Source organism: Balaenoptera ricei, chromosome 17 (assembly GCF_028023285.1).
Source record: "Balaenoptera ricei isolate mBalRic1 chromosome 17, mBalRic1.hap2, whole genome shotgun sequence".
Classification (NCBI taxonomy): Eukaryota; Metazoa; Chordata; class Mammalia; order Artiodactyla; family Balaenopteridae; genus Balaenoptera; species Balaenoptera ricei.
Genome location: NC_082655.1, coordinates 66,892,000 through 66,916,488, shown reverse-complemented (window position 1 = coordinate 66,916,488; position 24,489 = coordinate 66,892,000).

The window sequence follows — 24,489 nt, the reverse complement described above, 5'->3', positions numbered from 1 at the left end:
CATTACCAAATATGAAATAACTAGCTAGTGGGAAGCAGCTGTATAGCACAGGGAGATCAGTTTGGTGCTTTGTCACCACCTAGAGGGTTGGGATAAGGAGGGTGGGAGAGAGAGGCAAGAGGGAGGGGATATGGGGTTATATGTATATAGCTGATTCACTTTGTTATACAGCAGAAACTAACACAACACTGTATTATACTCCAATAAAGATTTAAAAAAAAAAAAAATTTCTAGTCAGAGACTACGAAAGGTGTTTTTTTATTTTCACTGCATTTGAGACCTGGGTCCGCTAATTACCAGCTGCAGACAGGTCTCTCCTTTGTCACAGGAGCTGATCACTTTGGAGGTTGGGAGGATAAAACACCACAGGACTCAGTTTGTAAACTGAGGAGTGGTATGCCAAAGTAGGTGGAGGAGTTTGATGCTGTTAGGGGGACATGAGAACTTGCAAAGTGGTTCACTTTTGGGAGCCATGCTACAAAGATGCTTCTGAGTCCATGAAACCATCCAGGTTTGTACCATACTACTCGAATTAAATACTTTTAGTGTGAAGCAACTAATTTTGCGTTAGGATTTCCTTATAAACAATATACATAGACATAAACTCGATTAAAAAACATCTAATGGTAAGATGTTCAATAATGAAAAGACTATTTCCTTTGCAGTCCTTGGCACATATTGGGTTGGCCAAAAATTTCACTCAGGTTTTTCGGTAAGATGTTACAGAAGTCTTAAACCCAAATACTTCGGGCTTCAGAAATAGCTCTACTGTCTTGATTTGGTCATCTGCCCTGTCCTTTCTGTCATGCAGCACTTACAGCCTGTAGTAACTACAGAGGAATCAGCAGTTTATGAAAGCACGACAGACTTATGGGAGGGTGGTTTGGTGAGATAAACACATCTAACGGCAAAGTTTTTATTACTGCAAAATCATACACTAGAGAAATTTTAATGCACAGAAATCATCCTTAAAGTACTAAGACTAGATTTTCAAAGTCATTTATTTTAATGATGCCTCATTAGCTGTTTAAAAAAAACCCCAAAACTTTTGAGTCATTATTTTATCTTACAAATAGTAAGTATTCTTTGTAGACAGGAACTGTCTGTTAAAATAATATTTGACATCTACTGAATCAAAAATACTTTACAGTGAAAGGCTGACATCTGTTTACTATATAAAAAAAGGGTGCTGTGTATTTTTACTAGAAGAATTTTCCTTTAATAAGGCAGCCGAAAGCCATCTACACACACCAAACCAATTTACAGCCAAAACCTGTTGAATACCAACACAGCATCACGGATGCTTAGCGATCCTTTTTTTTTTTTTTCCCCCCAGCATTATTCTGATTTGGTATTGAGTTTGTATAGGAAATATGCTTGTCTTTTGTTTGTTTGTTTTGTTTTTGAGTGAAAGGATATAATAGCAATAAAAAGGCCTGGGTTAATTATTAATTTGGTGAGCTTTAATCTTTTCAGTACTCTCAACTTCGATTTCATTATATTGGTAGTTGATCTTCCTTATTGAAGAAGATCAAACTGCAACTGAGCTTTTTATATTTTTCAATCAAGTAGTAAGTAGCAAACAAAGTCTGTATGTTTGGACAATTCCATCCGAGATCTAAGACACTGCAATTAGGAAGAGACCAGACAGAAGGCAGTCAACTTGGTAAAGGGTTTAAATCTGTGTGTAATCTCATACAGGTGCTGGTTCCTGTGCTCTGGAAAATCCCTCTTCACAAAACAGGCCAACTGAGCCACACCTGGGTTAAAGCAGAACATCTGGACCTACTCTTTCCTACTCGCTCATGTTCTTCAAATCTTCCCAAAACAAATGGTGCTTTAGCGCAAGTCTGACACCAGAGATTTGTAAGCCCTATGTGCACTGCCAAATCCAGTTTGATACAAAACACAGCTACCTTTCTTGAACCAAATACATTACAGATACGATACCTGCATTATATATTTCAATTAGCCAAGCCTCAAGTAATTCATGGGGGTCGTTTCCACCACAAGTAATAAATTTCACAGTGGCATTAACATTTAAACAGGGAATTTTAAGGAAGGTTGAAGTCCAACATCTAATAAATGCCCTAGCGTTCATTGGTCACATGCTCTTTGTTTTCTAGTCATACAACCAATTGGCTGGGAAAGTCCTGAAAATTAAATACGGGTTTAGTTATACTTAATGAAATGCCAGTTTTAGTGGGTCTCAGCTTCCTTGAGAAAAAGCACGTATCTGTTAAACTCCTAAATGTCTAATTTTTACTTAATGGAGCCACTTAATTCTTACATGTTCTGGGAGGTTTTGTAATTAGTTAATAACAGTGTATTGTAGGTATACTGTGGGCCCAGCATTATACTGGAATAACTGAATTTACAAGTGATCAGCAAACTATCAGTGTAATTTACGTGGCCTTACACAAGGCCTTTCAGTAAGTGCTTTATGTGGAATGTTGGCATTTCAGCTCCTGCGGACGCCAGAGAGTAGGAATGGTCAGGAGGAAGAATGAATGGTATGGAGTAGGTACGCCTTTTTTTTTTTTTTAACATCTTTATTGGCGTATAATTGCTTTACAATGGTGTGTTAGTTTCTGCTTTATAACAAAGTGAATCAGTTATACATATATCCCCATATCTCTTCCCTGTTGCGTCTCCCTCCCTCCCACCCTCCCTATCCCACCCCTCTAGGTGGTCACAAAGCACAGAGCTGATCTCCCTGTGCTATGTGGCTGCTTCCCACTAGCTATCTGTTTTACATTTGGTAGTGTATATATGTCCATGCCACTCTCTCACTTCGTCCCAGCTTACCCTTCCCCCTCCCCATGTCCTCAAGTCCATTCTCTAGTAAGAGCAGGTACGCCTTTTATGGCTCCCATAAATGATGCAGAAACGATGGGGATTGTATGGAGGAGATCAATAATATATGTGTACATTTTAGAGAAACACATCTAGATACATGTTCCAGTGCTAACATTTTGAACTGCTAATCAGTTCATTACAGTAAACTTATTACACTTGCAATGCTGTTCTGTTTATTGTTTGAATTCCTTGGATTCAGTTGGTGTTAGTCAAATCCACTATCTCCAAGAAGGCTTGAAGGTAAAGAGGTAGGAGGGAGTGGGGATCGAGGGCGTGGTGGGATGGAGGGAGTGATGGAGAAGGAGAGGCACAAAGAGCACCTGTCATGCATATCAATGTGTAGTGATCTAGAAGGCAGGTTCTGGAATGTTCAGAAAGCGGTCTCAACTCTAAGGGGGTATTATTGCTAGTTTAGCAGAAAGCTCTGAAGTACCAAATGATACCTTATATTTCTGAAGCATTGGGATTGAGAGAGGTACCTTTGGAATTCAGGGTAACTTGGATCTGGTCCAGATGCTCCCAAGGTAGGGCTAATGGGAGGGCCTCCTAGAGGAGAGGTGTATATACCTTGACTTGGTAGTGATGCAACTTGCCATTGAATCAAACTCAATGCCTCTTGGCAATACAGCCCAATCACTCAAATAATGGAAGCACTTAATTTTCTTTTCCAAAGTTTCTCGGCAGCATAGTTTGTTTTCGGTCGAGTGGGTGCATGCTTACAATATTAAATGTATGAATTAAATAGGCTTTCAGCTTTGAGAATTCTCAAGTTGGTAATGTTTTGTGAAATTTACTTTGCTTTAAAAAATAATCAAAATTGTAATAGGTTTTTTTTCCCTCTGAACCTCATATTTTGTGGTGTGAATTGATATGTTACCCATCTCAAAATTGGTTTTCTTGTGTCAATTTCTTGTATCCAGAATCAGTGAAGGATAATTTAGAATTGAAAGGATTGCAGAGAATGTGGAGAGTAGGGGAGAAGAGTAAAGGTTTTTATAAAGAGAAAAGCAGGCAAAGTGTGAGTACACAAAAATGGAAGCTGAAGTATTCTAGAACATACACATAAAGTTGGCCTTTATAAGATTACCAAGAAATGGAAAGGGTTAGAAAAAGAAGCTAATGCTCAAAGCTAAAAGTTTCGAGAGAAATCGCTCTTACAAGAGGAAGGTGTGATATAATACAGACATAGGATACCTGCCCTAAAATTGTGTGAGAGTCAAAGAATTTTTGGCAGGGAGAAAAAAGTTCCGAAATAGATACCTAATGGAGAGGCCGTGGGAGCTTCCAAAGACGTAAAGAAAGTAAGTGGAGTAACCCAAGTTATAAATAATGGGGGTAACACATTGCCTGAATAGTAGGAAATGAGTTTTGTGAAGGCAGAGATCATGGCAGGAAATATTTGATTTCTCAGCTCTGGCACAAGGCCTGGTACACAATGGGTAATCAGCTCTTGAAGAATGAGCAGAGCTGTAAAGGTATAAAATCAGGCAAAATTAGCAAGGATGGGAGGGTATTTGTTAGGCAGTAGGATAAAAACAAAGAAAAGGAGATGATTTTCTGAATAAAAGAAACCATAAAAGATAACACAAATTTAGCCTTTTTATGAATGAAATTTAGATTGGAAAAACATAATCCTGAAACACTTTCTTGGGAGGAAATGTCTAAGTTTCAAATCATGTTTTCCAATCAAAACATACCCACTTGAGAATATAAACACAAGATAAAATTAAATGGTCTTATCAAATAGTTTAGCTGAATATCATTCAGATCTGTGATAGACAGCTACATTCCACATGTTTCTACAGCCCAAGAGGAAGGAGCTTATCATCCGGCCCATCTCACTGCTCAGTAGTAGCTGGTTGGATTTCAAGTTTGTTAAACACCTAAATTATTTTGATGAGACTACACAACGCTTTTCTTTTGTACCCACTTTCTAAAAATGAGAATACACATATATATATATATATATTTTCTATGTAAGATGCAAGTGAGAAATACCTTTTCTATTTAATGACTGTCTATTCCTCCAGGTGCTGTCAATAAAGTATTTTATAGATGGGGAAAAATAAAGAAGGATTTGACTGGTTAAGACACCTGAGTCTGTAGAATTTTAGTGAAATCCTTGTAAATGATTCTCCATCATCTTTTATTCAGGAGACAAAGCAGGACAAAGAGCCTGAAATGAAATACAAAGGAAATCTAGCTTTTAATATTGATTAGTGTTTACTGTAAGGATTGATCTATAGGTATTATGAAGACCAAAACATTCAGGGTAATGGTCTTTATTCCTTTATAAGCCATACGGGAGGCTGCCTGAGAAATGTTCCTCCCTGGTGTGGTTGGCGGAGGTTCACTCCAGTGGGTTGGTTGAGTAGCTACCTCCCCATGCTGGATCCAATAAAGAGATCAGCCTCTTCACTTTCCCTTAGAGTCTTTAGTGGAACACAGGTTGATCTCAGAGCTATTCTTTTATGTTTTTGTTAAATCTTTAAGGTTGAAGCTGATTAACTTTTAGATGAAGCCACACTCTGAAATGAAGTTTAAAATGTCTTAACCTTCAAATAGGAATGGAATTCTCCCCAGTCATTATTAGAATCCACTGATGTTACAAATTTGTGGATGGATGTTATCCATTAAGGTGAAAGCAGAAAGAGGCTGTAAAGTTGACTCAGAAGGCTAAGTACTTTACCTTCAGGGAAGCACATATAAAAATCTGTTCTGAACCGTGTATATAGTGATAGTTAAAGCTTTGAACACCTGGCTCTTAACTGGCTAGGCAAAGTCATATAAAATACTGACATACCTTCTACTTACTGTTATTTTGATCTTTAGGCAGGTTGCTATTTTTATTACACGTGCTTAGGAATTTAGCCTCAACGATCGGTCAACCCAGAGGGCATTTATTGAATGCCAACCATGTGCTAACAGAAACCTAGGACGAAGTCTAGTCCTAGTTTCAGACTAGACTTCCCAGGACCTGCCTGGGTCTAATGCTTGGACTAATGGAAATAATGGTTAAGTTCAGCAGTTCTTAACACCTTTTCTTGGTGATTTGACAAGTTGACATTTTTCAGAGGGTTCAAAATCTGCAAGGCGCTACATGCCTGGCTTGGTTAGCTGGGCTGGTTGTAAACATGGCACTAATGAGACCAAGGTTCAGTTCCCATATGGCCTAGGCTGTTTTGAAGGCGAAAAATACCACAGTCTGTATCTCTAACAATGCCTAGCTTCTTGATTTGCCAATAATCGCCGTGGTTCAGAAGGAGGACCGCTCTAGAGAGAATGGGGCTCCGGGAAAATCCTCTGTCACTCCTGGAAAAATAATCCATGAACATCATCCTAGTTAAGGTGACCATAAATGGGAGAGAATGGAACCCGAGATTATCATCATAAAAATCAAATTTCCGTGTGTGTTATGAAATGTATGCAAGAGGATAGTGAATTTATTGAGCATTTCCTGTCTATCTGCTATTGTTCTGAGCTTTATTTTATATGTATTAACTTATATAACCTTCATAATAGCTCTATGCAGTAGGTACTCTCAATAGCCCTATTTTATTCATAAGGAAACTGAGACATACAGACCATTATCAGTTTGCTCCAAGAATGTATGGCAGGCTGATTCCAGAGCTCTTGTATTCACCACTGCACTCAACAGGAGCACTACTTGGAGAGGAAATGCATTAGCTTGCTAGTCAGCTCTCAAATAGATGAGAGCTACTGAAGGACTAATCCTGGTTCACTGATGAATGGTAGCTACATAATGGTCTTTGACTCTATTGCTGGACAATTGCATTCACCAATTAGCTAAAATTAGTCCATGAAATTTCCATCCTTTCAACTCTTATGACACCTTAAACTAAGCAAATGTGCACTTGAATGTTTCTTTGCAAATGTCCTTGGGTGTTTCTGAAAAAGACTTCCAAATTAAAAGCTACCTCTACTATCCATCCAATAAAGCACCATATAAGTTACTGCATAAAATCGAACTAGACATTCAAAGTCAAAGTAAAAGACATGATCTTCCCTCTGCTGCCTTTCTCCCATCAGCCTCACGAACAAGTCCAATCTCCCTTATGGAAAAAAGCCTCCCATTGACCCCAGCTTTCCAACAGTCTATTCATATCCAAAAGTCCTTGCTTTTAAGCTTGAATTCTGACGATCACTCTCATTTCTTAATCCCCTGCAAATGTGCTTTCCTACTCTTTTCTACTGAATTAAGTCCCTTGAACAGTATCAATCCTCTCTTGTTAGGTAACTCTATCTTCTCTGGGTCCGTTTATTCTGCCTGCCCTCTCTATAGAATTTGCTCTCACTTCCCAACCCAGCTCTTATATTCATTACGCTGTGTCATTGAGGTAAGTTTCTCTTACCTCTCCTGTTTGTTTCACTTAGCCTGGCTCAAACACAGGCATTGCCTTAAGTTCTTGTTCTTAGCCCTCTCTTCTCCTCATCCTCTGCTCTCACCCTGGGTGATCTTATTTTCATCCAGGTACCCAACAGTGACTTGTGTATGGGAGATGCCGAAATCTAATCCGTGTAGTCCTGAATTCTCTTCCAAGGTAGTTTTCCATCTTCTTGCTATTTATTTTTCTTCTGGTTGGCCTACCCATATTGCAGACTCAATTTGTCCAAACTATGTCCCTGCCTCCAGACTATTCTTGAATTTATGCCTTACCAAGCTGGAAATCTGACTTATCCTTGGCTTTTCCCTGTCCCTTATTCCCTACTTCCAAGGGTTTGTCAAGTCCTGTTGATTCTATTTCTAAAAACTTTTTGGAATCAGTCTGTTTTCCAATTCTATTTCTATGGGAGTAATTGAGACTTTTCATCCAAAATTGTTGAGCACCTACTATGTGTCAGGCATTGGGCTAGGGGTACAAAGGTAGATAAGGGTTCATTCCTGCATCAGGAGCCCTCCAGTTCAAGAGAGGGGACAGAAGGAAACAAGTTACTATGTTATGATGGCAGGAAGTCTGCACAGTGTGTTCTGGGAATACAGATGTGGGAGAACAATGTGCTATTGGCACAGGGAATGGAATCTGGTAGTCAAACACATTAGAGGTATTTGCTTGTAGCAAACTACCTCTTTCTGAGCACCAAATAAACACTTAATTACATAAACAATGTTTTAGTTACCTTCTTTCACAATCAGCTGAGAGTTTTTTAGAAATGCTATTTATTATTCTAAGTGTGATCTGCTTCTCCCTGCTGACAGTGAGAATTTCAGTATTCTGAAGGTCTACCTGCTCTGTGCTATGTGACCCATGTGAAATTTAGAGCTGTCCTGTGATTTCATATCATTGAGTGGAAAATACAGGGAATTCTATCCTAAAAGAACCACTCAAAATTGTCATTGTGGCTCTTACTAGAACCAGAAAAAAAAAAAAAAAATGTAACAACATTGAAAAAATTTTTAACACTACTGTTCATTTAAAACTTTAAAAAACTTAATATACTTAGATGTGGAAGAGTAGCTTATTAGCTCAAAATTTCATATTGAATCCAAATATTCTTGTGTCTGGGGTGTTATTAAAATCATTATTGTATGTCAAAATGGTTAAGTATTGGCAATTTTATGTGATCTAGCCTAAGAAATCTAAAAGTTTTTTTTTTTTTTAATTTTTTTATTGGGAGCAGTAGAATTGAGAATGTGTATTATGATGTTAAGGGTAACTAAGGCAAGGTCATCTTTATGGATTGGCCGTTGACATTCTTCTTATTTTATTCCTTTAATTTTCTTATTTCAGTAGAGATTCTTGAATGTTTAATACTTTACTCTCTATGGTATGAATATATATTTTGCGGGGGGGCATCTTGACAAACCATCATTTAGAAGCTAAGTAGTTCTTGGATTTGGAGCTCACTATGGATGTCAGAGGTGGGAAGAGCTAAGTCTCTATTTTTAAAGACAAAGCATCTAAGAGTCAGGGACGTTAACATACCCAACACTATGGAGCAAATGATTCATAGAATTGCGACTAGAGCTCTTTGTTTGCAGAGGCCAAGGATCTATTCAAGAGTTGAGAGAGAAAGAGAAAGGAATTCAGAGGATTTGTGACGGTGTTAAGGAGTCGACCTCATCTCTAGGCAACCATGACCTTCCAGTTTCCATTAATCCATACTCCCCTGGCCACACTGACTAGGTTCTTTCTTACATTATCCTTCCCACAAGATCTGTTGCCTTCACTTTGGTTTCCGAGTCACCAAACAAGCTGTTCTGTGGCAGGAGGGACATGTACTTATGGTACCAGGCCCTAGGATGAGACTTGGTCTTCAGTTCCAAGAACTGGGAAATACAAATACAATTCTTTAAAGAAAATCAGGTTTCTAATGTAAAATATTCAGTTACTTTGATATCTTTACTATTACTCTTATTCCTAAAGAAACAGATAAAAGATTAAATGGAAAAAACATTTCAGCTATTATTCTGTCCATATGGTCTTTGGAAATGTACTCAAGAAAATTAATTTTGGGAAAATGTTCAGTTACCAATTACTCAGTTTTCTGTTTTGCCAAAATGTGTAATCTAAAGAGGAAGATATAATTTCTTAACATAATAATCATGTTCTAGAGGCTCTCTGGACATATATAATATTTCAGTGTTGTCTTATTTAATAATGGAAAACTGTTTTGAAAATATAACATTGCCAATAGAGCAAAGATATTAATCCTAAAATTATTATTCTACTTTTAGGGTAGGTATATTTTAAACTTTTTATTTAATGAAACCCAGCAATTGAAAACAACACCCTAATCTTCTGTAGAATATATAAAAAATATGGAATTAAAATGTAGTTTGCTGAGAAAAGTCACTAGTTGTCTTGGTACATTGACAAAGTACTCTCAATTCTCAATCCTCTTTGAACATTTAAAAGTCTGTTGTATCATGCTCTGGACAAGCTTTTAGGTTTAAAAAAAAAAGTTGGCTAATTTACCTATTTTAAACTCTTCTCACTGTGTCCCCCCAGCCTGGAGACCAGAGTGCTTTTCTAAAGAGCTGGATTTTTTATGAGGTGTTAAATCAACATTGCCAAATGTGACTTTGTGGAGCTCTCTGCGCCCTCATAGTAGAGTGATGCAGGCTACTTGATCACTGTGTATCTTTAATAGCCCACGATTAACCCTTCTTATAAGGAAATGTGTGGGATGTCTTGGTTTTATATAAATCATCATGAATAGAGCACGTTTGTATTTATATAGGATTGAGGCCAGGAATCCATCCACGTATCCATTTATATTTGCTCTGCAGACTTGAAAATGTTGGCAGGACAGATTGCATGCATGGCATCTTGAGTAGTGATGCATTCTTGATACACTGAAGAAAAATGGGTAAAGCAGCTTGGGTTTCCTAGGCTTTTGGCGGGGAGGAGAAGGATTTTGTTTCCAGAGTATAGTAATAATCTCTTACCTCCAGATAGTCCTCTCCAGTTCACAAGTGTGAATTATCCTATATTCATTGTGTTCCAAGATCCTCACAGCTACCCTGAGAGCTGAGTAAGGTAGGTGATACCCTCAATTCATAGCGGAGGAAAGCATACCCAAGAGAATTGGCTTGAAAATATACTGAAAGTGGCCTTCAAGTTCATTGTCTGACTAGTACTTTCATTACAGAAGTCTCAGTGTGGTCTTAGGAAGTTTGAGAAGACAAAGCTTTAAAAAACCTTAACCTGCAGCATTTGGATGCTCAGGCCCTAGACTAAGCTGGTGGTTCATTTTTCCGAAATTGGGAATTTGATGATGGAATTATCAGTGTACTTGAAAATCTACCTTGAGAAGAGGATGGGAATACATAGCAGAGGCAAAGAGGGAATTTAGGCATCTAAACTTATAAGTTTGTGAAGGTGGAGGGGAAAAAGAACTCAAGTGAATATTTTAATGATTCCCAAGTGAATTTTAAAAGAGTTTGGATTCTAAATACACTGAAGCCTCATTATAACATTGTTTCTGAGGTTTATGCTTTAGAATGACCTTAGAGGTGAAATATTGACCCTCTTTGGACGAAGTCCCGATTTTCATAATTTAGTGAAAATGTTATAGTCATAGCTTAATGTTAAGGCTACACCTACTTTCTTGATAAAATAGCCATTTCTTCCCTTTGAGAGTGTTTGCTACATAAAGAGGAATAAATTCTTCTCTTCTTCTTGTTACATGGATATTAGTGTGCCCTGCCCTTCTAAACTAAATTGTAAATTCTAAAAAACTGGGGACTAAATATTACCTATACTACTTGCATGATAAATATTTCTGGAATTAAATTACTTCTTAAATTTGCTAGGTGACTTTCAGACAAATACTTACTATATATTCCATATGCCTGTGCAATTTATCTTTTGTACAATTTTTTTTTAATTTTTGAATTTTATTTTATTTATTTTTTTATACAGCAGGTTCTTATTAGTCATCAATTTTATACACATCAGTGTGTACATGTCAATCCCAATCACCCAATTCATCCCACCACCACCCCCACCCCACCGTGGCTTTCCCCCCTTAGTGTCCATACGTTTGTTCTCTACATCTGTGTCTCAATTTCTGCTCTGCCAACCAGTTCATCTGTACCATTTTTCTAGGTTCCACATATATGCGTTAATATACGATATTTGTTTTTCTCTTTCTGACTTACTTCACTCTGTATGACAGTCGCTAGATCCATCCACGTCTCAACAAATGACCCAATTTTGTTCATTTTTATGGCTGAGTAATATTCCATTGTATATAGGTACCACATCTTCTTTATCCATTTGTCTGTTGATGGGCATTTAGGTTGCTTCCATGACCTGGCTATTGTAAATAGTGCTGCAATGAACATTGGGGTGCATGTGTCTTTTTCAATTATGGTTTTCTCTGGTTATATGCCCAGTAGTGGGATTGCTGGATCATATGGTAATTCTATTTTTAGTTTTTTAAGAAACCTCCATACTGTTCTCCATAATGGCTGTATCAATTTACATTCCCACCAACAGTGCAAGAGGGTTCCCTTTTCTCCACACCCTCTCCAGCATTTGTTGTTTGTAGATTTTCTGATGATGACCATTCTAACTGGTGTGAGGTAATACCTCATTGTAGTTTTGATTTGCATTTCTCTAATAATTAGGGATGTTGAGCAGCTTTTCATGTGCTTCTTGGCCATCTGTATGTCTTCTTTGGAGAAATGTCTATCTAGGTCTTCTGCCCATTTTTGTATTGGTTTGTTTGTTTTTTTAATATTGAGCTGAATGAGCTGTTTATATATTTTGGAGATTAATCCTTTGTCCGTTGATTGGTTTGCAAATATTTTCTCCCATTCTGAGGGTTGTCTTTTCGTCTTGTTTATGGTTTCCTTTGCTGTGCAAAAGCTTTGAAGTTTCATTAGGTCCCATTTGTTTATTTTTGTTTTTATTTCCATTACTCTAGGAGGTGGATCAAAAAAGATCTTGCTGTGATTTTTGTCAAAGAGTGTTTTCCTCCTATGTTTTCCTCTAGAGTTTTATACTGTCCGGTCTTACATTTAGGTCTCTAATCCATTTTGAGTTTATTTTTGTGTATGGTGTTAGGGAGTGTTCTAATTTCATTCTTTTACATGGAGCTGTCCATTTTTCCCAGCACCACTTATTGAAGAGACTATCTTTTCTCCATTCTATATCCTTGCCTCCTTTGTCATAGATTAGTTGACCATAGGTGCGTGGATTTATCTCTGGGCTTTCTATCTTGTTCCATTGATCTATGTTTCTGTTTTTGTGCCAGTACCATATTATCTTGATTACTGTAGCTTTGTAGTATAGTCTGAAGTCAAGACTGCTTTGGCTATTCGGGGTCTTTCGTGTCTCCAGCTCCATTTTTTTCCCTAAAGACTGCTTTGACTATTCAGGGTCTTTTGTGTCTCCATACAAATTTTAAAATTTTTTGTTCTAGTTCCGTAAAAAATGCCATTGGTAATTTCATAGGGATTGCATTGAATCTGTAGATTGCTTTGGGTAGTATAGTCATTTTCACAATATTGATTCTTCCAATCCAAGAACACGGTATATCTCTCCATCTGTTGGTATCATCTTTAATTTCTTTCACCAGTGTCTTATAGTTTTCTGCATACAGGTCTTTTGTCTCCTTAGGTAGGTTTATACCTAGGTATTTTATTCTTTATGTTGCAGTGGTAAATGGGAGTGTTTCCTAAATTTGTCTTTCAGATTTTTCATCATCAGTGTATAGGAATGCAAGAGATTTCTGTGCATTAATTTTGTATCCTGCTACTTTACCAAATTCATTGATTAGCTCTAGTAGTTTTCTGGTGGCATCTTTAGGATTCTCTATGTATAGTATCATGTCATTTGCAAACAGTGACAGTTTCACTTCTTCTTTTCCGCTTTGTATTCCTTGTATTTCTTTTTCTTCTCTGATTGCCATGGCTAGGACTTCCAAAACTATGTTGAATAATAGTGGTGAGAGTGGACATCCTTGTCTTGTTCTTGATCTTAGAGGAAATGCTTTCAGTTTTTCACCATTGAGAATGATGTTTGCTGTGGGTTTGTCATATATGGCCTTTATTATGTTGAGGTAAGTTCCCTCTATGCCTACTTTCTGAAGAGTTTTTTATCATAAATGGGTGTTGAATTTTGTGAAAAGCTTTTTCTGCATGTATTGAGATGATCATATGGTTTTTCTTCTTCAGTTTGTTAATATGGTGTATCACATTGATTGATTTGCATATATTGAAGAATCCTTGCATCCCTGGGATAAATCCCACTTGATCATGGTGTATGATCCTTTTAGTGTGTTGTTGGATTCTGTTTGTTAGTATTTTGTTGAGGATTTTTGCATCTATATTCATCAGTGATATTGGTCTGTAATTTTCTTTTTTTTGTAGTATCTTTGTCTGGTTTTGGTATCAGGGTGATGGTGGTCTCATAAAATGAGTTTGGGAGTGTTCCTTCCTCCACAATTTTTTGGAAGAGTTTGAGAAGCATGGGTGTTAGCTCTTCTCTAAATGTTTGACAGAATTCACCTGTGAAGCCATCTGGTCCTGGACTTTTGTTTTTTGGAAGATTTTTAATCACAGTTTCAATTTCATTGCTTGTGATTGGTCTGTTCATATTTTCTGTTTCTTCCTGGTTCAGTCTTGGAAGGTTAAACCTTTCTAAGAATTTGTCCATTTCTTCCAGGTTGTCCATTTTATTGGCATAGAGTTGCTTGTAGTAGTCTCTTAGGATGCTTTGTATTTCTGCAGTGTCTGTTGTAACTTCTCCTTTTTCATTTCTAATTATTGATTTGAGTCCTCTCCCTCTTTTTTTTGATGAGTCTGGCTAATGGTTTATCAATTTTGTTTATCTTCTCAAAGAACCAGCTTTTAGTTTTATTGATCTTTGCTATTGTTTTCTTTGTTTCTATTTCATTTATTTCTGCTCTGATCTTTATGATTTCTTTCCTTCTGCTAACTTTGGGTTTTGTTTGTTCTTCTTTCTCTAGTTTCTTTAGGTGTAAGGTTAGATTGTTTATTTGAGATTTTTCTTGTTTCTTGAGGTAGGCTTGTATAGCTATAAATTTCCCTCTTAGAACTGCTTTTGCTGCATCCCAAAGGGTTTGGATCGTCGTGTTTTCATTGTCATTTGTCTCTAGGTGTTTTGTGATTTCCTCTTTGATTTCTTCAGTGATCTCTTGGTTATTTAGTAACGTATTGTTTAGCCTCCATGTGTTTGTGTTTTTTACGTTTTTTTCTCTGTAATTCATTTCTAATCTCATAGCGTTGTGGTCAGAAAAGATGCTTGATATGATTTCAACTTTCTTAAATTTACTGAGGCTTGATTTGTGACCCAAGATGTGATCTATCCTGGAGAATGTTCCGTGCATACTTGAGAAGAAAGTGTAATCTGCTGTTTTTGGAGGGAATGTCCTATAAATATCAATTAAATCTATTTGGTCTATTGTGTAATTTAAAGCTTCTGTTTCCTTATTTATTTTCATTTTGGATGATCTGTCCATTGGTGTAAGTGAGGTGTTAAAGTCCCCCACTATTATTGTGTTACTGTCGATTTCCTCTTTTATAGCTGTTAGCAGTTGCCTTATGTATTGAGGTGCTTCTATGTTGGGTGCATATATATTTATAATTGTTATATCTTCTTCTTGGATTGATCCCTTGATCATTATGTAGTGTCCTTCCTTGTCTCTTGTAGTATTCTTTATTTTAAAGTCTATTTTATCTGATATGAGTATTGTTACTCCAGCTTTCTTTTGATTTCCATTTGCATGGAATATCTTTTTCCATCCCCTCACTTTCAGTCTGTATGTGTCCCTATGTCTGAAGTGGGTTTCTTGTAGACAGCATATATATGGATCTTGTTTTTGTATCCATATAGCAAGCCTGTGTCTTCTGGTTGGAGCATTTAATCCATTCACGTTTAAGGTAATTATAGATATGTATGTTTCTATGACCATTTTCTTAATTATTTTGGTTTGTTTTTGTAGGTCCTTTGCTTCTCTTGTGTTTCCCACTTAGAGAAGTTCCTTTAGCATTTGTTGTAGAGCTGGTTTGGTGGTGCTGAATTCTTTTAGCTTTTGCTTGTCTGTAAAGCTTTTGATTTCTCCATCGAATCTGAATGAGATCCTTGAGGGGTAGAGAAATCTTGGCTGTAGGTTCTTCCCTTTCATCACTTTAAGTATATCATGCCACTCCCTTCTGGCTTGTAGAGTTTCTGCTGAAAAATCAGCTGTTAACCTTATGGGAGTTCCCTTGTATGTTATTTGTCGTTTTTCCCTTGCTGCTTTCAGTAATTTCTCTTTGTCTTTAATTTTTGCCAATTTGATTACTATGTGCCTTGGCGTGTTTCTCCTTGGGTTTATCCTGTATGAGACTCGCTGCGCTTCCTGGACTTGGGTGGCTATTTCCTTTCCCATGTTAGGGAAGTTTTCGACTATAATCTCTTCAAATATTTTCTTGGGTCCTTTCTCTCTCTCTTCTTCTGGGACCCCTATAATGCGAATGTTGTTGCTTTTAATGTTGTCCCAGAGGTCTCTTAGGCTGTCTTCATTTCTTTTCATTTTTTTTTCTTTATTCTGTTCTGCAGCAGTGAATTCCACCATTCTGTCTTCCAGGTCACTTATTCGTTCTTCTGCCTCAGTTATTCTGCTATTGATTCCTTCTAGTGTAGTTTTCATTTCAGTTATTGCATTGTTCATCTCTGTTTGTTTGTTCTTTAATTCTTCTAGGTCTTTGTTAAACATTTCTTGCATCTTCTAGACCTTTGCCTCCATTCTTTTTCCGAGGTCCTGGATCATCTTCACTATCATTATTCTGAATTCTTTTTCTGGAAGGTTGCCTATCTCCACTTCATTTAGTTGTTTTTCTGGGGTTTTATCTTGTTCCTTCATTTGGTACATAGCCCTCTGCCTTTTTATCTTGTCTGTCTTTCTGTGAATGTGTTTTTTTTCCCATAGGCTGCAAGATTGTAGTTCTTCTTGCTTCTGCTGTCTGCCCTCTGGTGGATGAGACTATCTAAGAGGCTTGTGCAACTTTCCTGATGGGAGGGACTGGTGGTGGGTAGAGCTGACTGTTGCTCTGGTGGGCAGAACTCAGTAAACTTTAATCGGCTTGACTGCTGATGGGTGGGGCTGGGTTCCCTCCCTGTTGGTTGTTTGGCCTGAGGCAACCGAACACTGGAGCCTATCTGGGCTCTTTGGTGGGGCTAATGGCAGACTCTCGGAGTGCTCACGCCAAGGAGTACTTCCCAGAACTTCTGCTGCCAGTGTCCTTGTCCCCATGGTGAGCCACAGCCACCCCCCGCCTCTGCAGAAGACCCTCCAACACTAGCAGGTAGGTCTGGTTCAGTCTCCCCTGGGGTCACTGCTCCTTCCCCTGGGTCCCAATTCACACACGACTTTGTGTGTACCCTCCAAGAGTGGAGTCTCTATTTCCCCCAGTCCTGTCAAAGTCCTGCAGTCAAATCCCACTAGCCTTCAAAGTCTGATTCTCTAGGAATTCATCCTCCTGTTGCCAGACCCCCAGGTTGGGAACCTGACTTGGGGCTCAGAACCTTCACTCCAGTGGGTGGACTTCTGTGGTATAAGTGTTCTCCAGTCTGTGAGTCACCCACCCAACAGTTATGGGATTTGATTTTACTGTGATTGTGCCCCTCCTACCATCTTATTGTGGTTTCTCCTTTGTCTTTGGACGTGGGGTATCTTTTTTGGTGAGTTCCAGTGTCTTCCTGTTGATGATTGTCCAGCAGCTAGTTGTGATTCTGGCATTCTCACAAGAGGGAGTGAGAGCACGTCCTTCTACTCCGCCATCTTGGTTCAGGGCCACGAACTTCACCTGTGCAATTTTTAAATAATTTTTTAATATTGTTTTTCATGACTGTAACTCTCTCATCCATATATAAAATGTCTACCTACTTAAAACAGATCTTGACCTTAAATTCCATGGCTGTACAGTATTATGCATATGCATGTGTAAAACATAATGAGCATATGGCCTTTACTAATATGAAGGTCACTATGATATCATTTAGTGATTTAATGCTGTACTTGGTTCAAATTCTAGCTGTGAAACTTTGGGCAGATGACTGCATTATTCTAAGTCCCAGTGTCCTCATCTGTACAACGGTGAGGATAGCTCATAAGAGTGCTGTGAGAATGAAGTGAGGCAATGCACAGTACTTGGCATATAGTAAGTTCTCCTGTATTAGATGTTATTATGATTATTTTTGAATTGAGGATATTTAGCGGTAGATGTATAAATGCTTGCTCCAAATAAGATAATTTTAAGATAAATGATATCCTTGAGTGGCAGTTGAATTGCTTTCACAATTTTTTTTCCTGATCTGAGTAAAAACGTTATAGATTTTATGTTTCAAGATAACAATAGATGTTATAAAATGTTTGGGAAATTAAATTACATAGCCAATTCACATTTCTAATTGTAGTAAGTATTTGCTTCCTTTGACCTGTATAGTTCACTAGTATTTGCCAACCGTGGCCTGTTCTCACCACTACACTGTATTTTCCAAAGATGACAACACCTCTCATCCCACATGTATCCTGCCTCATCTGAAAACACTACTGAAGTTCCTACAACTCTGAGATGCTAAACTGTGTGTTAGGGCTGCCAGGAATCCTTTAGCTATCAAATGTTTATCAGCCTTTAAGAGGCAAGTTCTTCCTTATTACATAAAATCACTAGTTACATGGTTGAGTGGTTTCTTTTATTTGAACGGTTGAGGTAGCTGCAGCAAAGGCCATACAGATTTGAGAGAACGCAAATCTAATACACCACATATTAGGGATTCCTAACCTTCCTTGACTATAAGTGTTTGCTAAAAATACAACCCAGGCCCCTTCCCTGAAAATTCTGAGCCAGTAGGTCTGGGGTGGGGTCCCAAATCTATATTTTTTAACAAGTTTGTCAGATGATTCTTCTGATCTGGCCAGTTTGGAAAACACTGCATATAGAAACCTATGAGAGTACAAGAATAACCTCAAGGAAACATTCCTTTATTTTTCTCTCATTTTAGAAATGTCAATAAGCAAAGAGAAACAGCAAGTAAATAATAACCTATAATATTATTTCTCAGAATTATTATGGCTGTTAACAAGTGTTCCAAGTGGGAGAACCAGACTGTTAGGGTTCAAATCCAGACTCTCCCACTACCAGCGTCACCTTAGGCGAGTGATATGATTTCTTTTCTTGGTGATGTCTTTATTTGTAAGAAAACAACGAAACCATTACCTTCTAGGGCTGTTTTGAAGATTAAATGTGTCAATACATGTAAAAGTCTCAGAACAGTCCCTGAAACTCATAATAAACACTCTACAGGTGTTAGCCATCCTAAAAAATAATTTAAGAACTACCAATAATAGCATTCTTACCACTACTATCACTACTATATTGTAGCAAATTGTATTTTCCAAAGATGGCAGTTCTTTCCATCTCGCATGTTCTTCCACAGTGTGCCTTGCTACTCCCCACATCCAGGAGGAGAGTCTAATTTCTCTTTCCTTGAAATCAGGTGGGCCTATGATTGTTTTGACACATAGATTACAGCGGGACTTCCAAGGCTTGGTCATAAGAAGTAATGTGCTTGCCGGAATACTCATGCTTGGAGTCCTGAGATGACATGTGAGAAGTCCAGTTACTCTGAGGCCGCCATGCTGGGAGGAAGCCAAGTCATATGGAGAAGCTACATGTAGGTGCTCTGGTCGACAAGCCCTAGTCTTTGATTCATCCCGGCCCAGACATGTCAGTGAAGGAGGCTGTAGGCGATTCCACCCTCCTGTTGTCAAGTCACCTCCAGCTTTCCCAGCTGAGGTCCCAGACATCGTGGAGAAGAGAGAAACCATTCCTGCATACCTTGTCCAAATTCTTCACTCACAGGATCTGTAAACATTGAAAAAAAAAAATCGTTGCTGTTTCAGGCTACAAAAGTTTGGAGTATTTTTTTATGCAGCAATAGTCCCTGAAACATACATCTTTCCAACTCCATGAATGTAGTGATCATATGTCTTGTTCACTACTTAATCTTTGTCACCTAGCATATAGGAGCCCTCAACTATTTGTTGAACAATGTATTATATTTTAAATAGTTCCTCATTGTTGGGCAACTAGATAGTTGTCCATTATTCTCCATGATGCCACCTATCACTTGGAGTGAATACATGAGAGTGGAACTGCTGAGTCACAGAGTATGGTAAATGGTCTTGATATGGAGATACCAAAACATTCAATTGCTATTATTGCCCACAAAGCATCATCCAGAGAGAGCCTATCAAAGTTAAATCATCAGCATGTACCTTAGAAAAACAAACATGTGCCAGTTAAATGCACATGATTGACTTATAAACCAGAATGATGACTTTTGAACAGAATACCAATATATTAACTTAAAACAGGGGGTTTGCTAGCCTAGTGGTTCTTCGCTTGATGTCTAGAAGTCCAAGAAAGTCATGAAAAGAGGTCCATAGGTTGTGTCGAATATTTGTGCAAACCTAATTTGTCTTATGTGTTCTTAAATTAAGGCAAGATGTTAACAAGCATGATGAGTTCTATCTCCTTTGGCCAAACTTACGTTATCTTGTGTTGTCCAGGGATTCCAGTATTGAGGTCAAAGGAACTTTGAGGCATAGTTTCTCTAGTACAGCAGTCCCTAACCTTTTTGTCACCAGGGACCAGTTTCATGGAAGACAATTTTTCCACGGATGGCGGGTAGGCTTGGGGGGATGGTTCAGGCGGTAATGCGAGCGATGGGGAGAGGCAGATGAAGCTTCGCTCACTCTCTCCTACCACTTACCTCCTGGTGTGTGGCCGGTACAGGTCCTCAGCCTGGGGGTTGGGCACGCCTGCTCTAGCATATGCTATTAGCAGAGTCACATATCAGGTTGTTTCTGAACCGAACACATCCCATCCATCAACTCTGACAAGACACAGTGGTGGTAGGCAAAATTAAGGACCCAGTAGCAGTAAATAGTGCTCTAGTGTCTAAATCCTTATTTAAATTAATTGCTTATCATTATAGCCATATTAGTGATTTATATGATTTCATAATATTACTGTGAGTACTTGCTGATTTGGGCTCTTTGGGTGAAACTTAGTTTTTTTTTTAACAGAGCACACATTACTTACTGTAACTTGTTTGGTCATCAAAAACCTTTCAAATCATATAATCTATATGGACAAAATAATATAAAAACATAGGGGTAGACCTTTGAAAACTGCGGATATGTGTACAGGGATGGGTTGTCATTTGCAATTGCTCCAACACTGAAGAACAAATTAAGTCATTTGTAACAAAGAGAAATGGATTACTTTTTTTCATATCTAGGGTATTTACAAAAAGCTTTTCCCCCCATTCACTGAAGAGTAAACATAATAGAAAGCATTGGGATTTGGGGTCAGAGAACAAGGGGGTTAAATTCTAGGTAGCTCATGTGTAACATCGGGATATTATCTTATAGGGTTTTGTGAAGACAAAATGAGTTAACACATGAAAGATCCAATCGCAATGGATGATGCACCAGAGTTCAATAAATGTTAGTGGAATCCAAATGTATCTTTCTAGATATCTGTCACTGACTTTCAGAATTGGGGCATCCTCTTCCTTGGATAGTACTGTAAGCATAACAATTTTGGAATTTTTCTAGCCCCAAAATATTTCAAGCTTATGCCGATTTGTAAGATCTGAGATAACGTCTTTCTTTACATTACTTGTATTACTGATTACCAAGTGAGCACCACGTGAGAACCACCTCATAATGCAAGTTACTAGATAGATGATAAATCGTATCTGTTTTATCTTATTTTAATGTCAATTGCAGAAGATGACTTTCTTTTTTTTAATTGAAGTATAGTTGATTTACAATGTTATGTTAGTTTCAGGCATACAGCAAAGTGATTCAGTTATATGCATATATATTCTTTTTCAGATTCTTTTCCCATTTAGGTTGTTACAAAATATTGAGTATAGTTCCCTGTGCTATATAGTAGGTCCTTTTGGTTATCTATTTTATATACAGTAGTGTGTATATGTTAATCCCAAATGCCTAATTTATCCCTTCCCCCTTTCCCCTTTGGTAACCTTAAGTTTGTTTTCTATGTCTGTGAGTCTATTTCTTTTTTATAAATAAGTTCATTTGTATCATTTTTTTTGGATTACACATATAAGTGGTATCATATGATACTTGTCTTTCTCTGTCTTACTTCACTTAGTATGATAATCTCTAGGTCCATCCATGTTGCTGCAAATGGCATTATTTCATTCTTTTTTATGGCTGAGTAATATTCCATTGTAAAATATATATACCACAAAAAAGATGACTTTTTCTGATTCTATTCTTAACCTCTGAAATTGTATCATATCTTTTGGAACTTGCAGATTCATAGTGCCCATGAATGAAAATGTAGTTAAATTAATATTACTAGAAGTCAACTTAGAGTTCATTTGTTTTTGTTTTCCTGTCTGTTGTATTGATTAAGAAACTGAAGTCCAAATAGGTCAAGGAACTCTAGGGAGAAGCAGAAGCAAACTGAGTAATCTAACAAAATACTCCCATTTTACGTATGTGGGGGGCTAGACATTCATTGTTGTAGAACAAAGACTACCTCTTGGGAATCACGTCTTCTAATCCAGTGCTTTTCCTAACAACCTCCCTGTGATTTTATAAGTCATAAATTTGATATTACCAAATTAATAATAAAAATGTAGATGCCTAATTGCTAACTGAGAAAATGCCTCATACTATGTTGAATAAGGTTCTTATGAAAACATTGGGCAAGATTTAGAAAGTTTCTTTGCTGTAAAAGGAATTATGAAGTTAAGATATTTTGAATTGGAACATAAGGTGACTTTATAGTGACAAATCTTCAGGTGATTGCAATAATCTTAGTGTCTTTTGTATACTTTTCATTTTGTCTTGAGTCTTAAATCCAAACAAAGTCACTGGAATATCAAAAGAATGAATTAAGTTCCTGGATAGATTTGAAGCTCAGTTTGACTCCTTATATGGTTAAAATGTATTAAAGCTCACATCTGTCTTTGAATGATAGGAACATAAAAACGTACATTAAATTCTGATAGAAGTTAGATTCATTTGTTTTCACAAAAAAAGATTTGATATTGTCGTGCTTACATAGGCACTGAAAGCAGTTAGGCATTTATATCTACAGAGTTTATACCTTTCTTCCTTTTCCTAGAAGTGAATTATTTTCAAAGATTTTTTTTTTTTTTCTAAGCTCCCCTAACAAAATGCTGTCAGATCAGAACAACTTGCCAATCACCCTTTGTCAACTCAGTAGCAAGCAGGACAGAATATACTGTAAACTTATTGCTGAGACCACACCATGGGTTAAAATCAACTGCTTTCTTTAATCATCTCACATATTTGTTATTCTGTCTTTTGGTTGTAGAAACTTATCATAAAACTGAGGGTAACAGATTAATTGTTTTACTCTAGCAGTTCTCATGAATAATTTTCCTAGCCTCCTTCCTATGTAAAAAAAAAAAAAAAAGAGACAAGTAGCCCCTTTTTTTGGATAAGAATTTTAACAACTATAACTCTGCAAAGGGTTGAGATGGAAGTGAAAATTTTACAAAAGTGATTAGACACAGTTATATATTTATTCTTTTCAGTAAAAGAATGAGAAAAGGTAAAAGATAAAAAGTAAATTATTTGCTAAAAAAATGTTTGTTAGTAGAATGTTGCCCAAGAGCTGTCTATAATACTGGAAATATTGCTTGACTGTTCTGAAGCTGTTCCAAGCCTCCTTAGCACCACTCACCCCCTGTCACCTCCCAGTCAGGTTACCTATGATGTGTGTTGTTTGTTAATTGCTTGGGAGTGGGGAAAGGGATTGCAAAGAGGGAAAGGAATAGAAATAAAAGTGCTTTCTTTGCAAAATAGGGAGTGTCCATTCAACATTTCCCACTCTATTTATATGAAAGGAAATAAATCAGAAGACCACAGTGAGTGATCTCAGGATATTGAAAAGGAATCAATGATTATTTCTAATAGAAAAATCCCTGTATCTTTTAAATCCTCTAGTAATTTTCTCTTTAGGTGTCCAGATGTAGGAAATGAGACTCATCATCTAGTATCTATTATTCCAAGATGACAAAGAAAGATTAAGCATTATGTGTTTCTCCTGCTTAAACCCAAAGTATGTCTACATGATGACAGCAACATGCAAAAAAGTCAGCCACAGGTCTTTTTGAAATTTGTGTTTCTTTTGCAATATCGTGTCAAATATCCAGTTGTATTTTCTTCAGGCTGGTTATTGACCACTGTGGGGTGGAAGGGAGGGGTGAGAGGGAGGAAAGAAGGGAGTGACCGGTGGGAGGTTCAGATTATTTCATCCTGATCTTTTGCAACATGTGGTGGTCCAGGCTCATTGACCTATATGGTTGAACCATGAAATTGCTGTTTTTATTGGTCAAAATGATTACATATCAGCAATTTCATATGCTGCAACATATTAGGTAATAGTGAACACCTGTGCTCTAGTTATTCATTCATTTAACAAGTATTTATTGAGTCCCACCTTAAATGAGAGAAATGTAAAAGACCAAAGGCTCTTCTAGAGCCCCTTGGCTTGGGGCTTGCCTGCTCTTATTTCTTTTAAGACTACTTAAGAGGTCAAAATTACTTACTCTGGGAGTTAGGGTGTTATGTTCCTTTTTTCCTCTCTCTCTCTCTCTCTTTTGGCTCTGCAGTGTTCCTAATTTTTACATGAGGGTGATTAACTTCTACATATAATTTTCATCTTAACTTTCCATTTAACATGAGAAAAATACTCCATGTTATAAAATTTTCAAAACTTTATTTCCAGGGCTATAAAATGTTCCTTTAAGTGGATAGTTTATTGGCCATTCCTATATTTAGGGGACATTTAGGTAGTTGGGTTGCTGTCTTTGTGCATAAAGTTTTTTTCTGTTATTCAGGTTATTTCCCTAGGATAGAGTCCCCAAAGTGGAATTATTTGGTCAAAGGGTATGAACATAGAAAAATCTCCTGATACATGTCAACTGGAAATAGCTGTATTTTAAATACTACTTGATATATGAAGTTTGACTCCTCATCAGTCACAGGATATGTTAAAAACTGTTTCAAACGACTTGCTTACATGGTGGTCCTAAACCATATTCAATGACAATGTCATAGTGTGGATAAAGG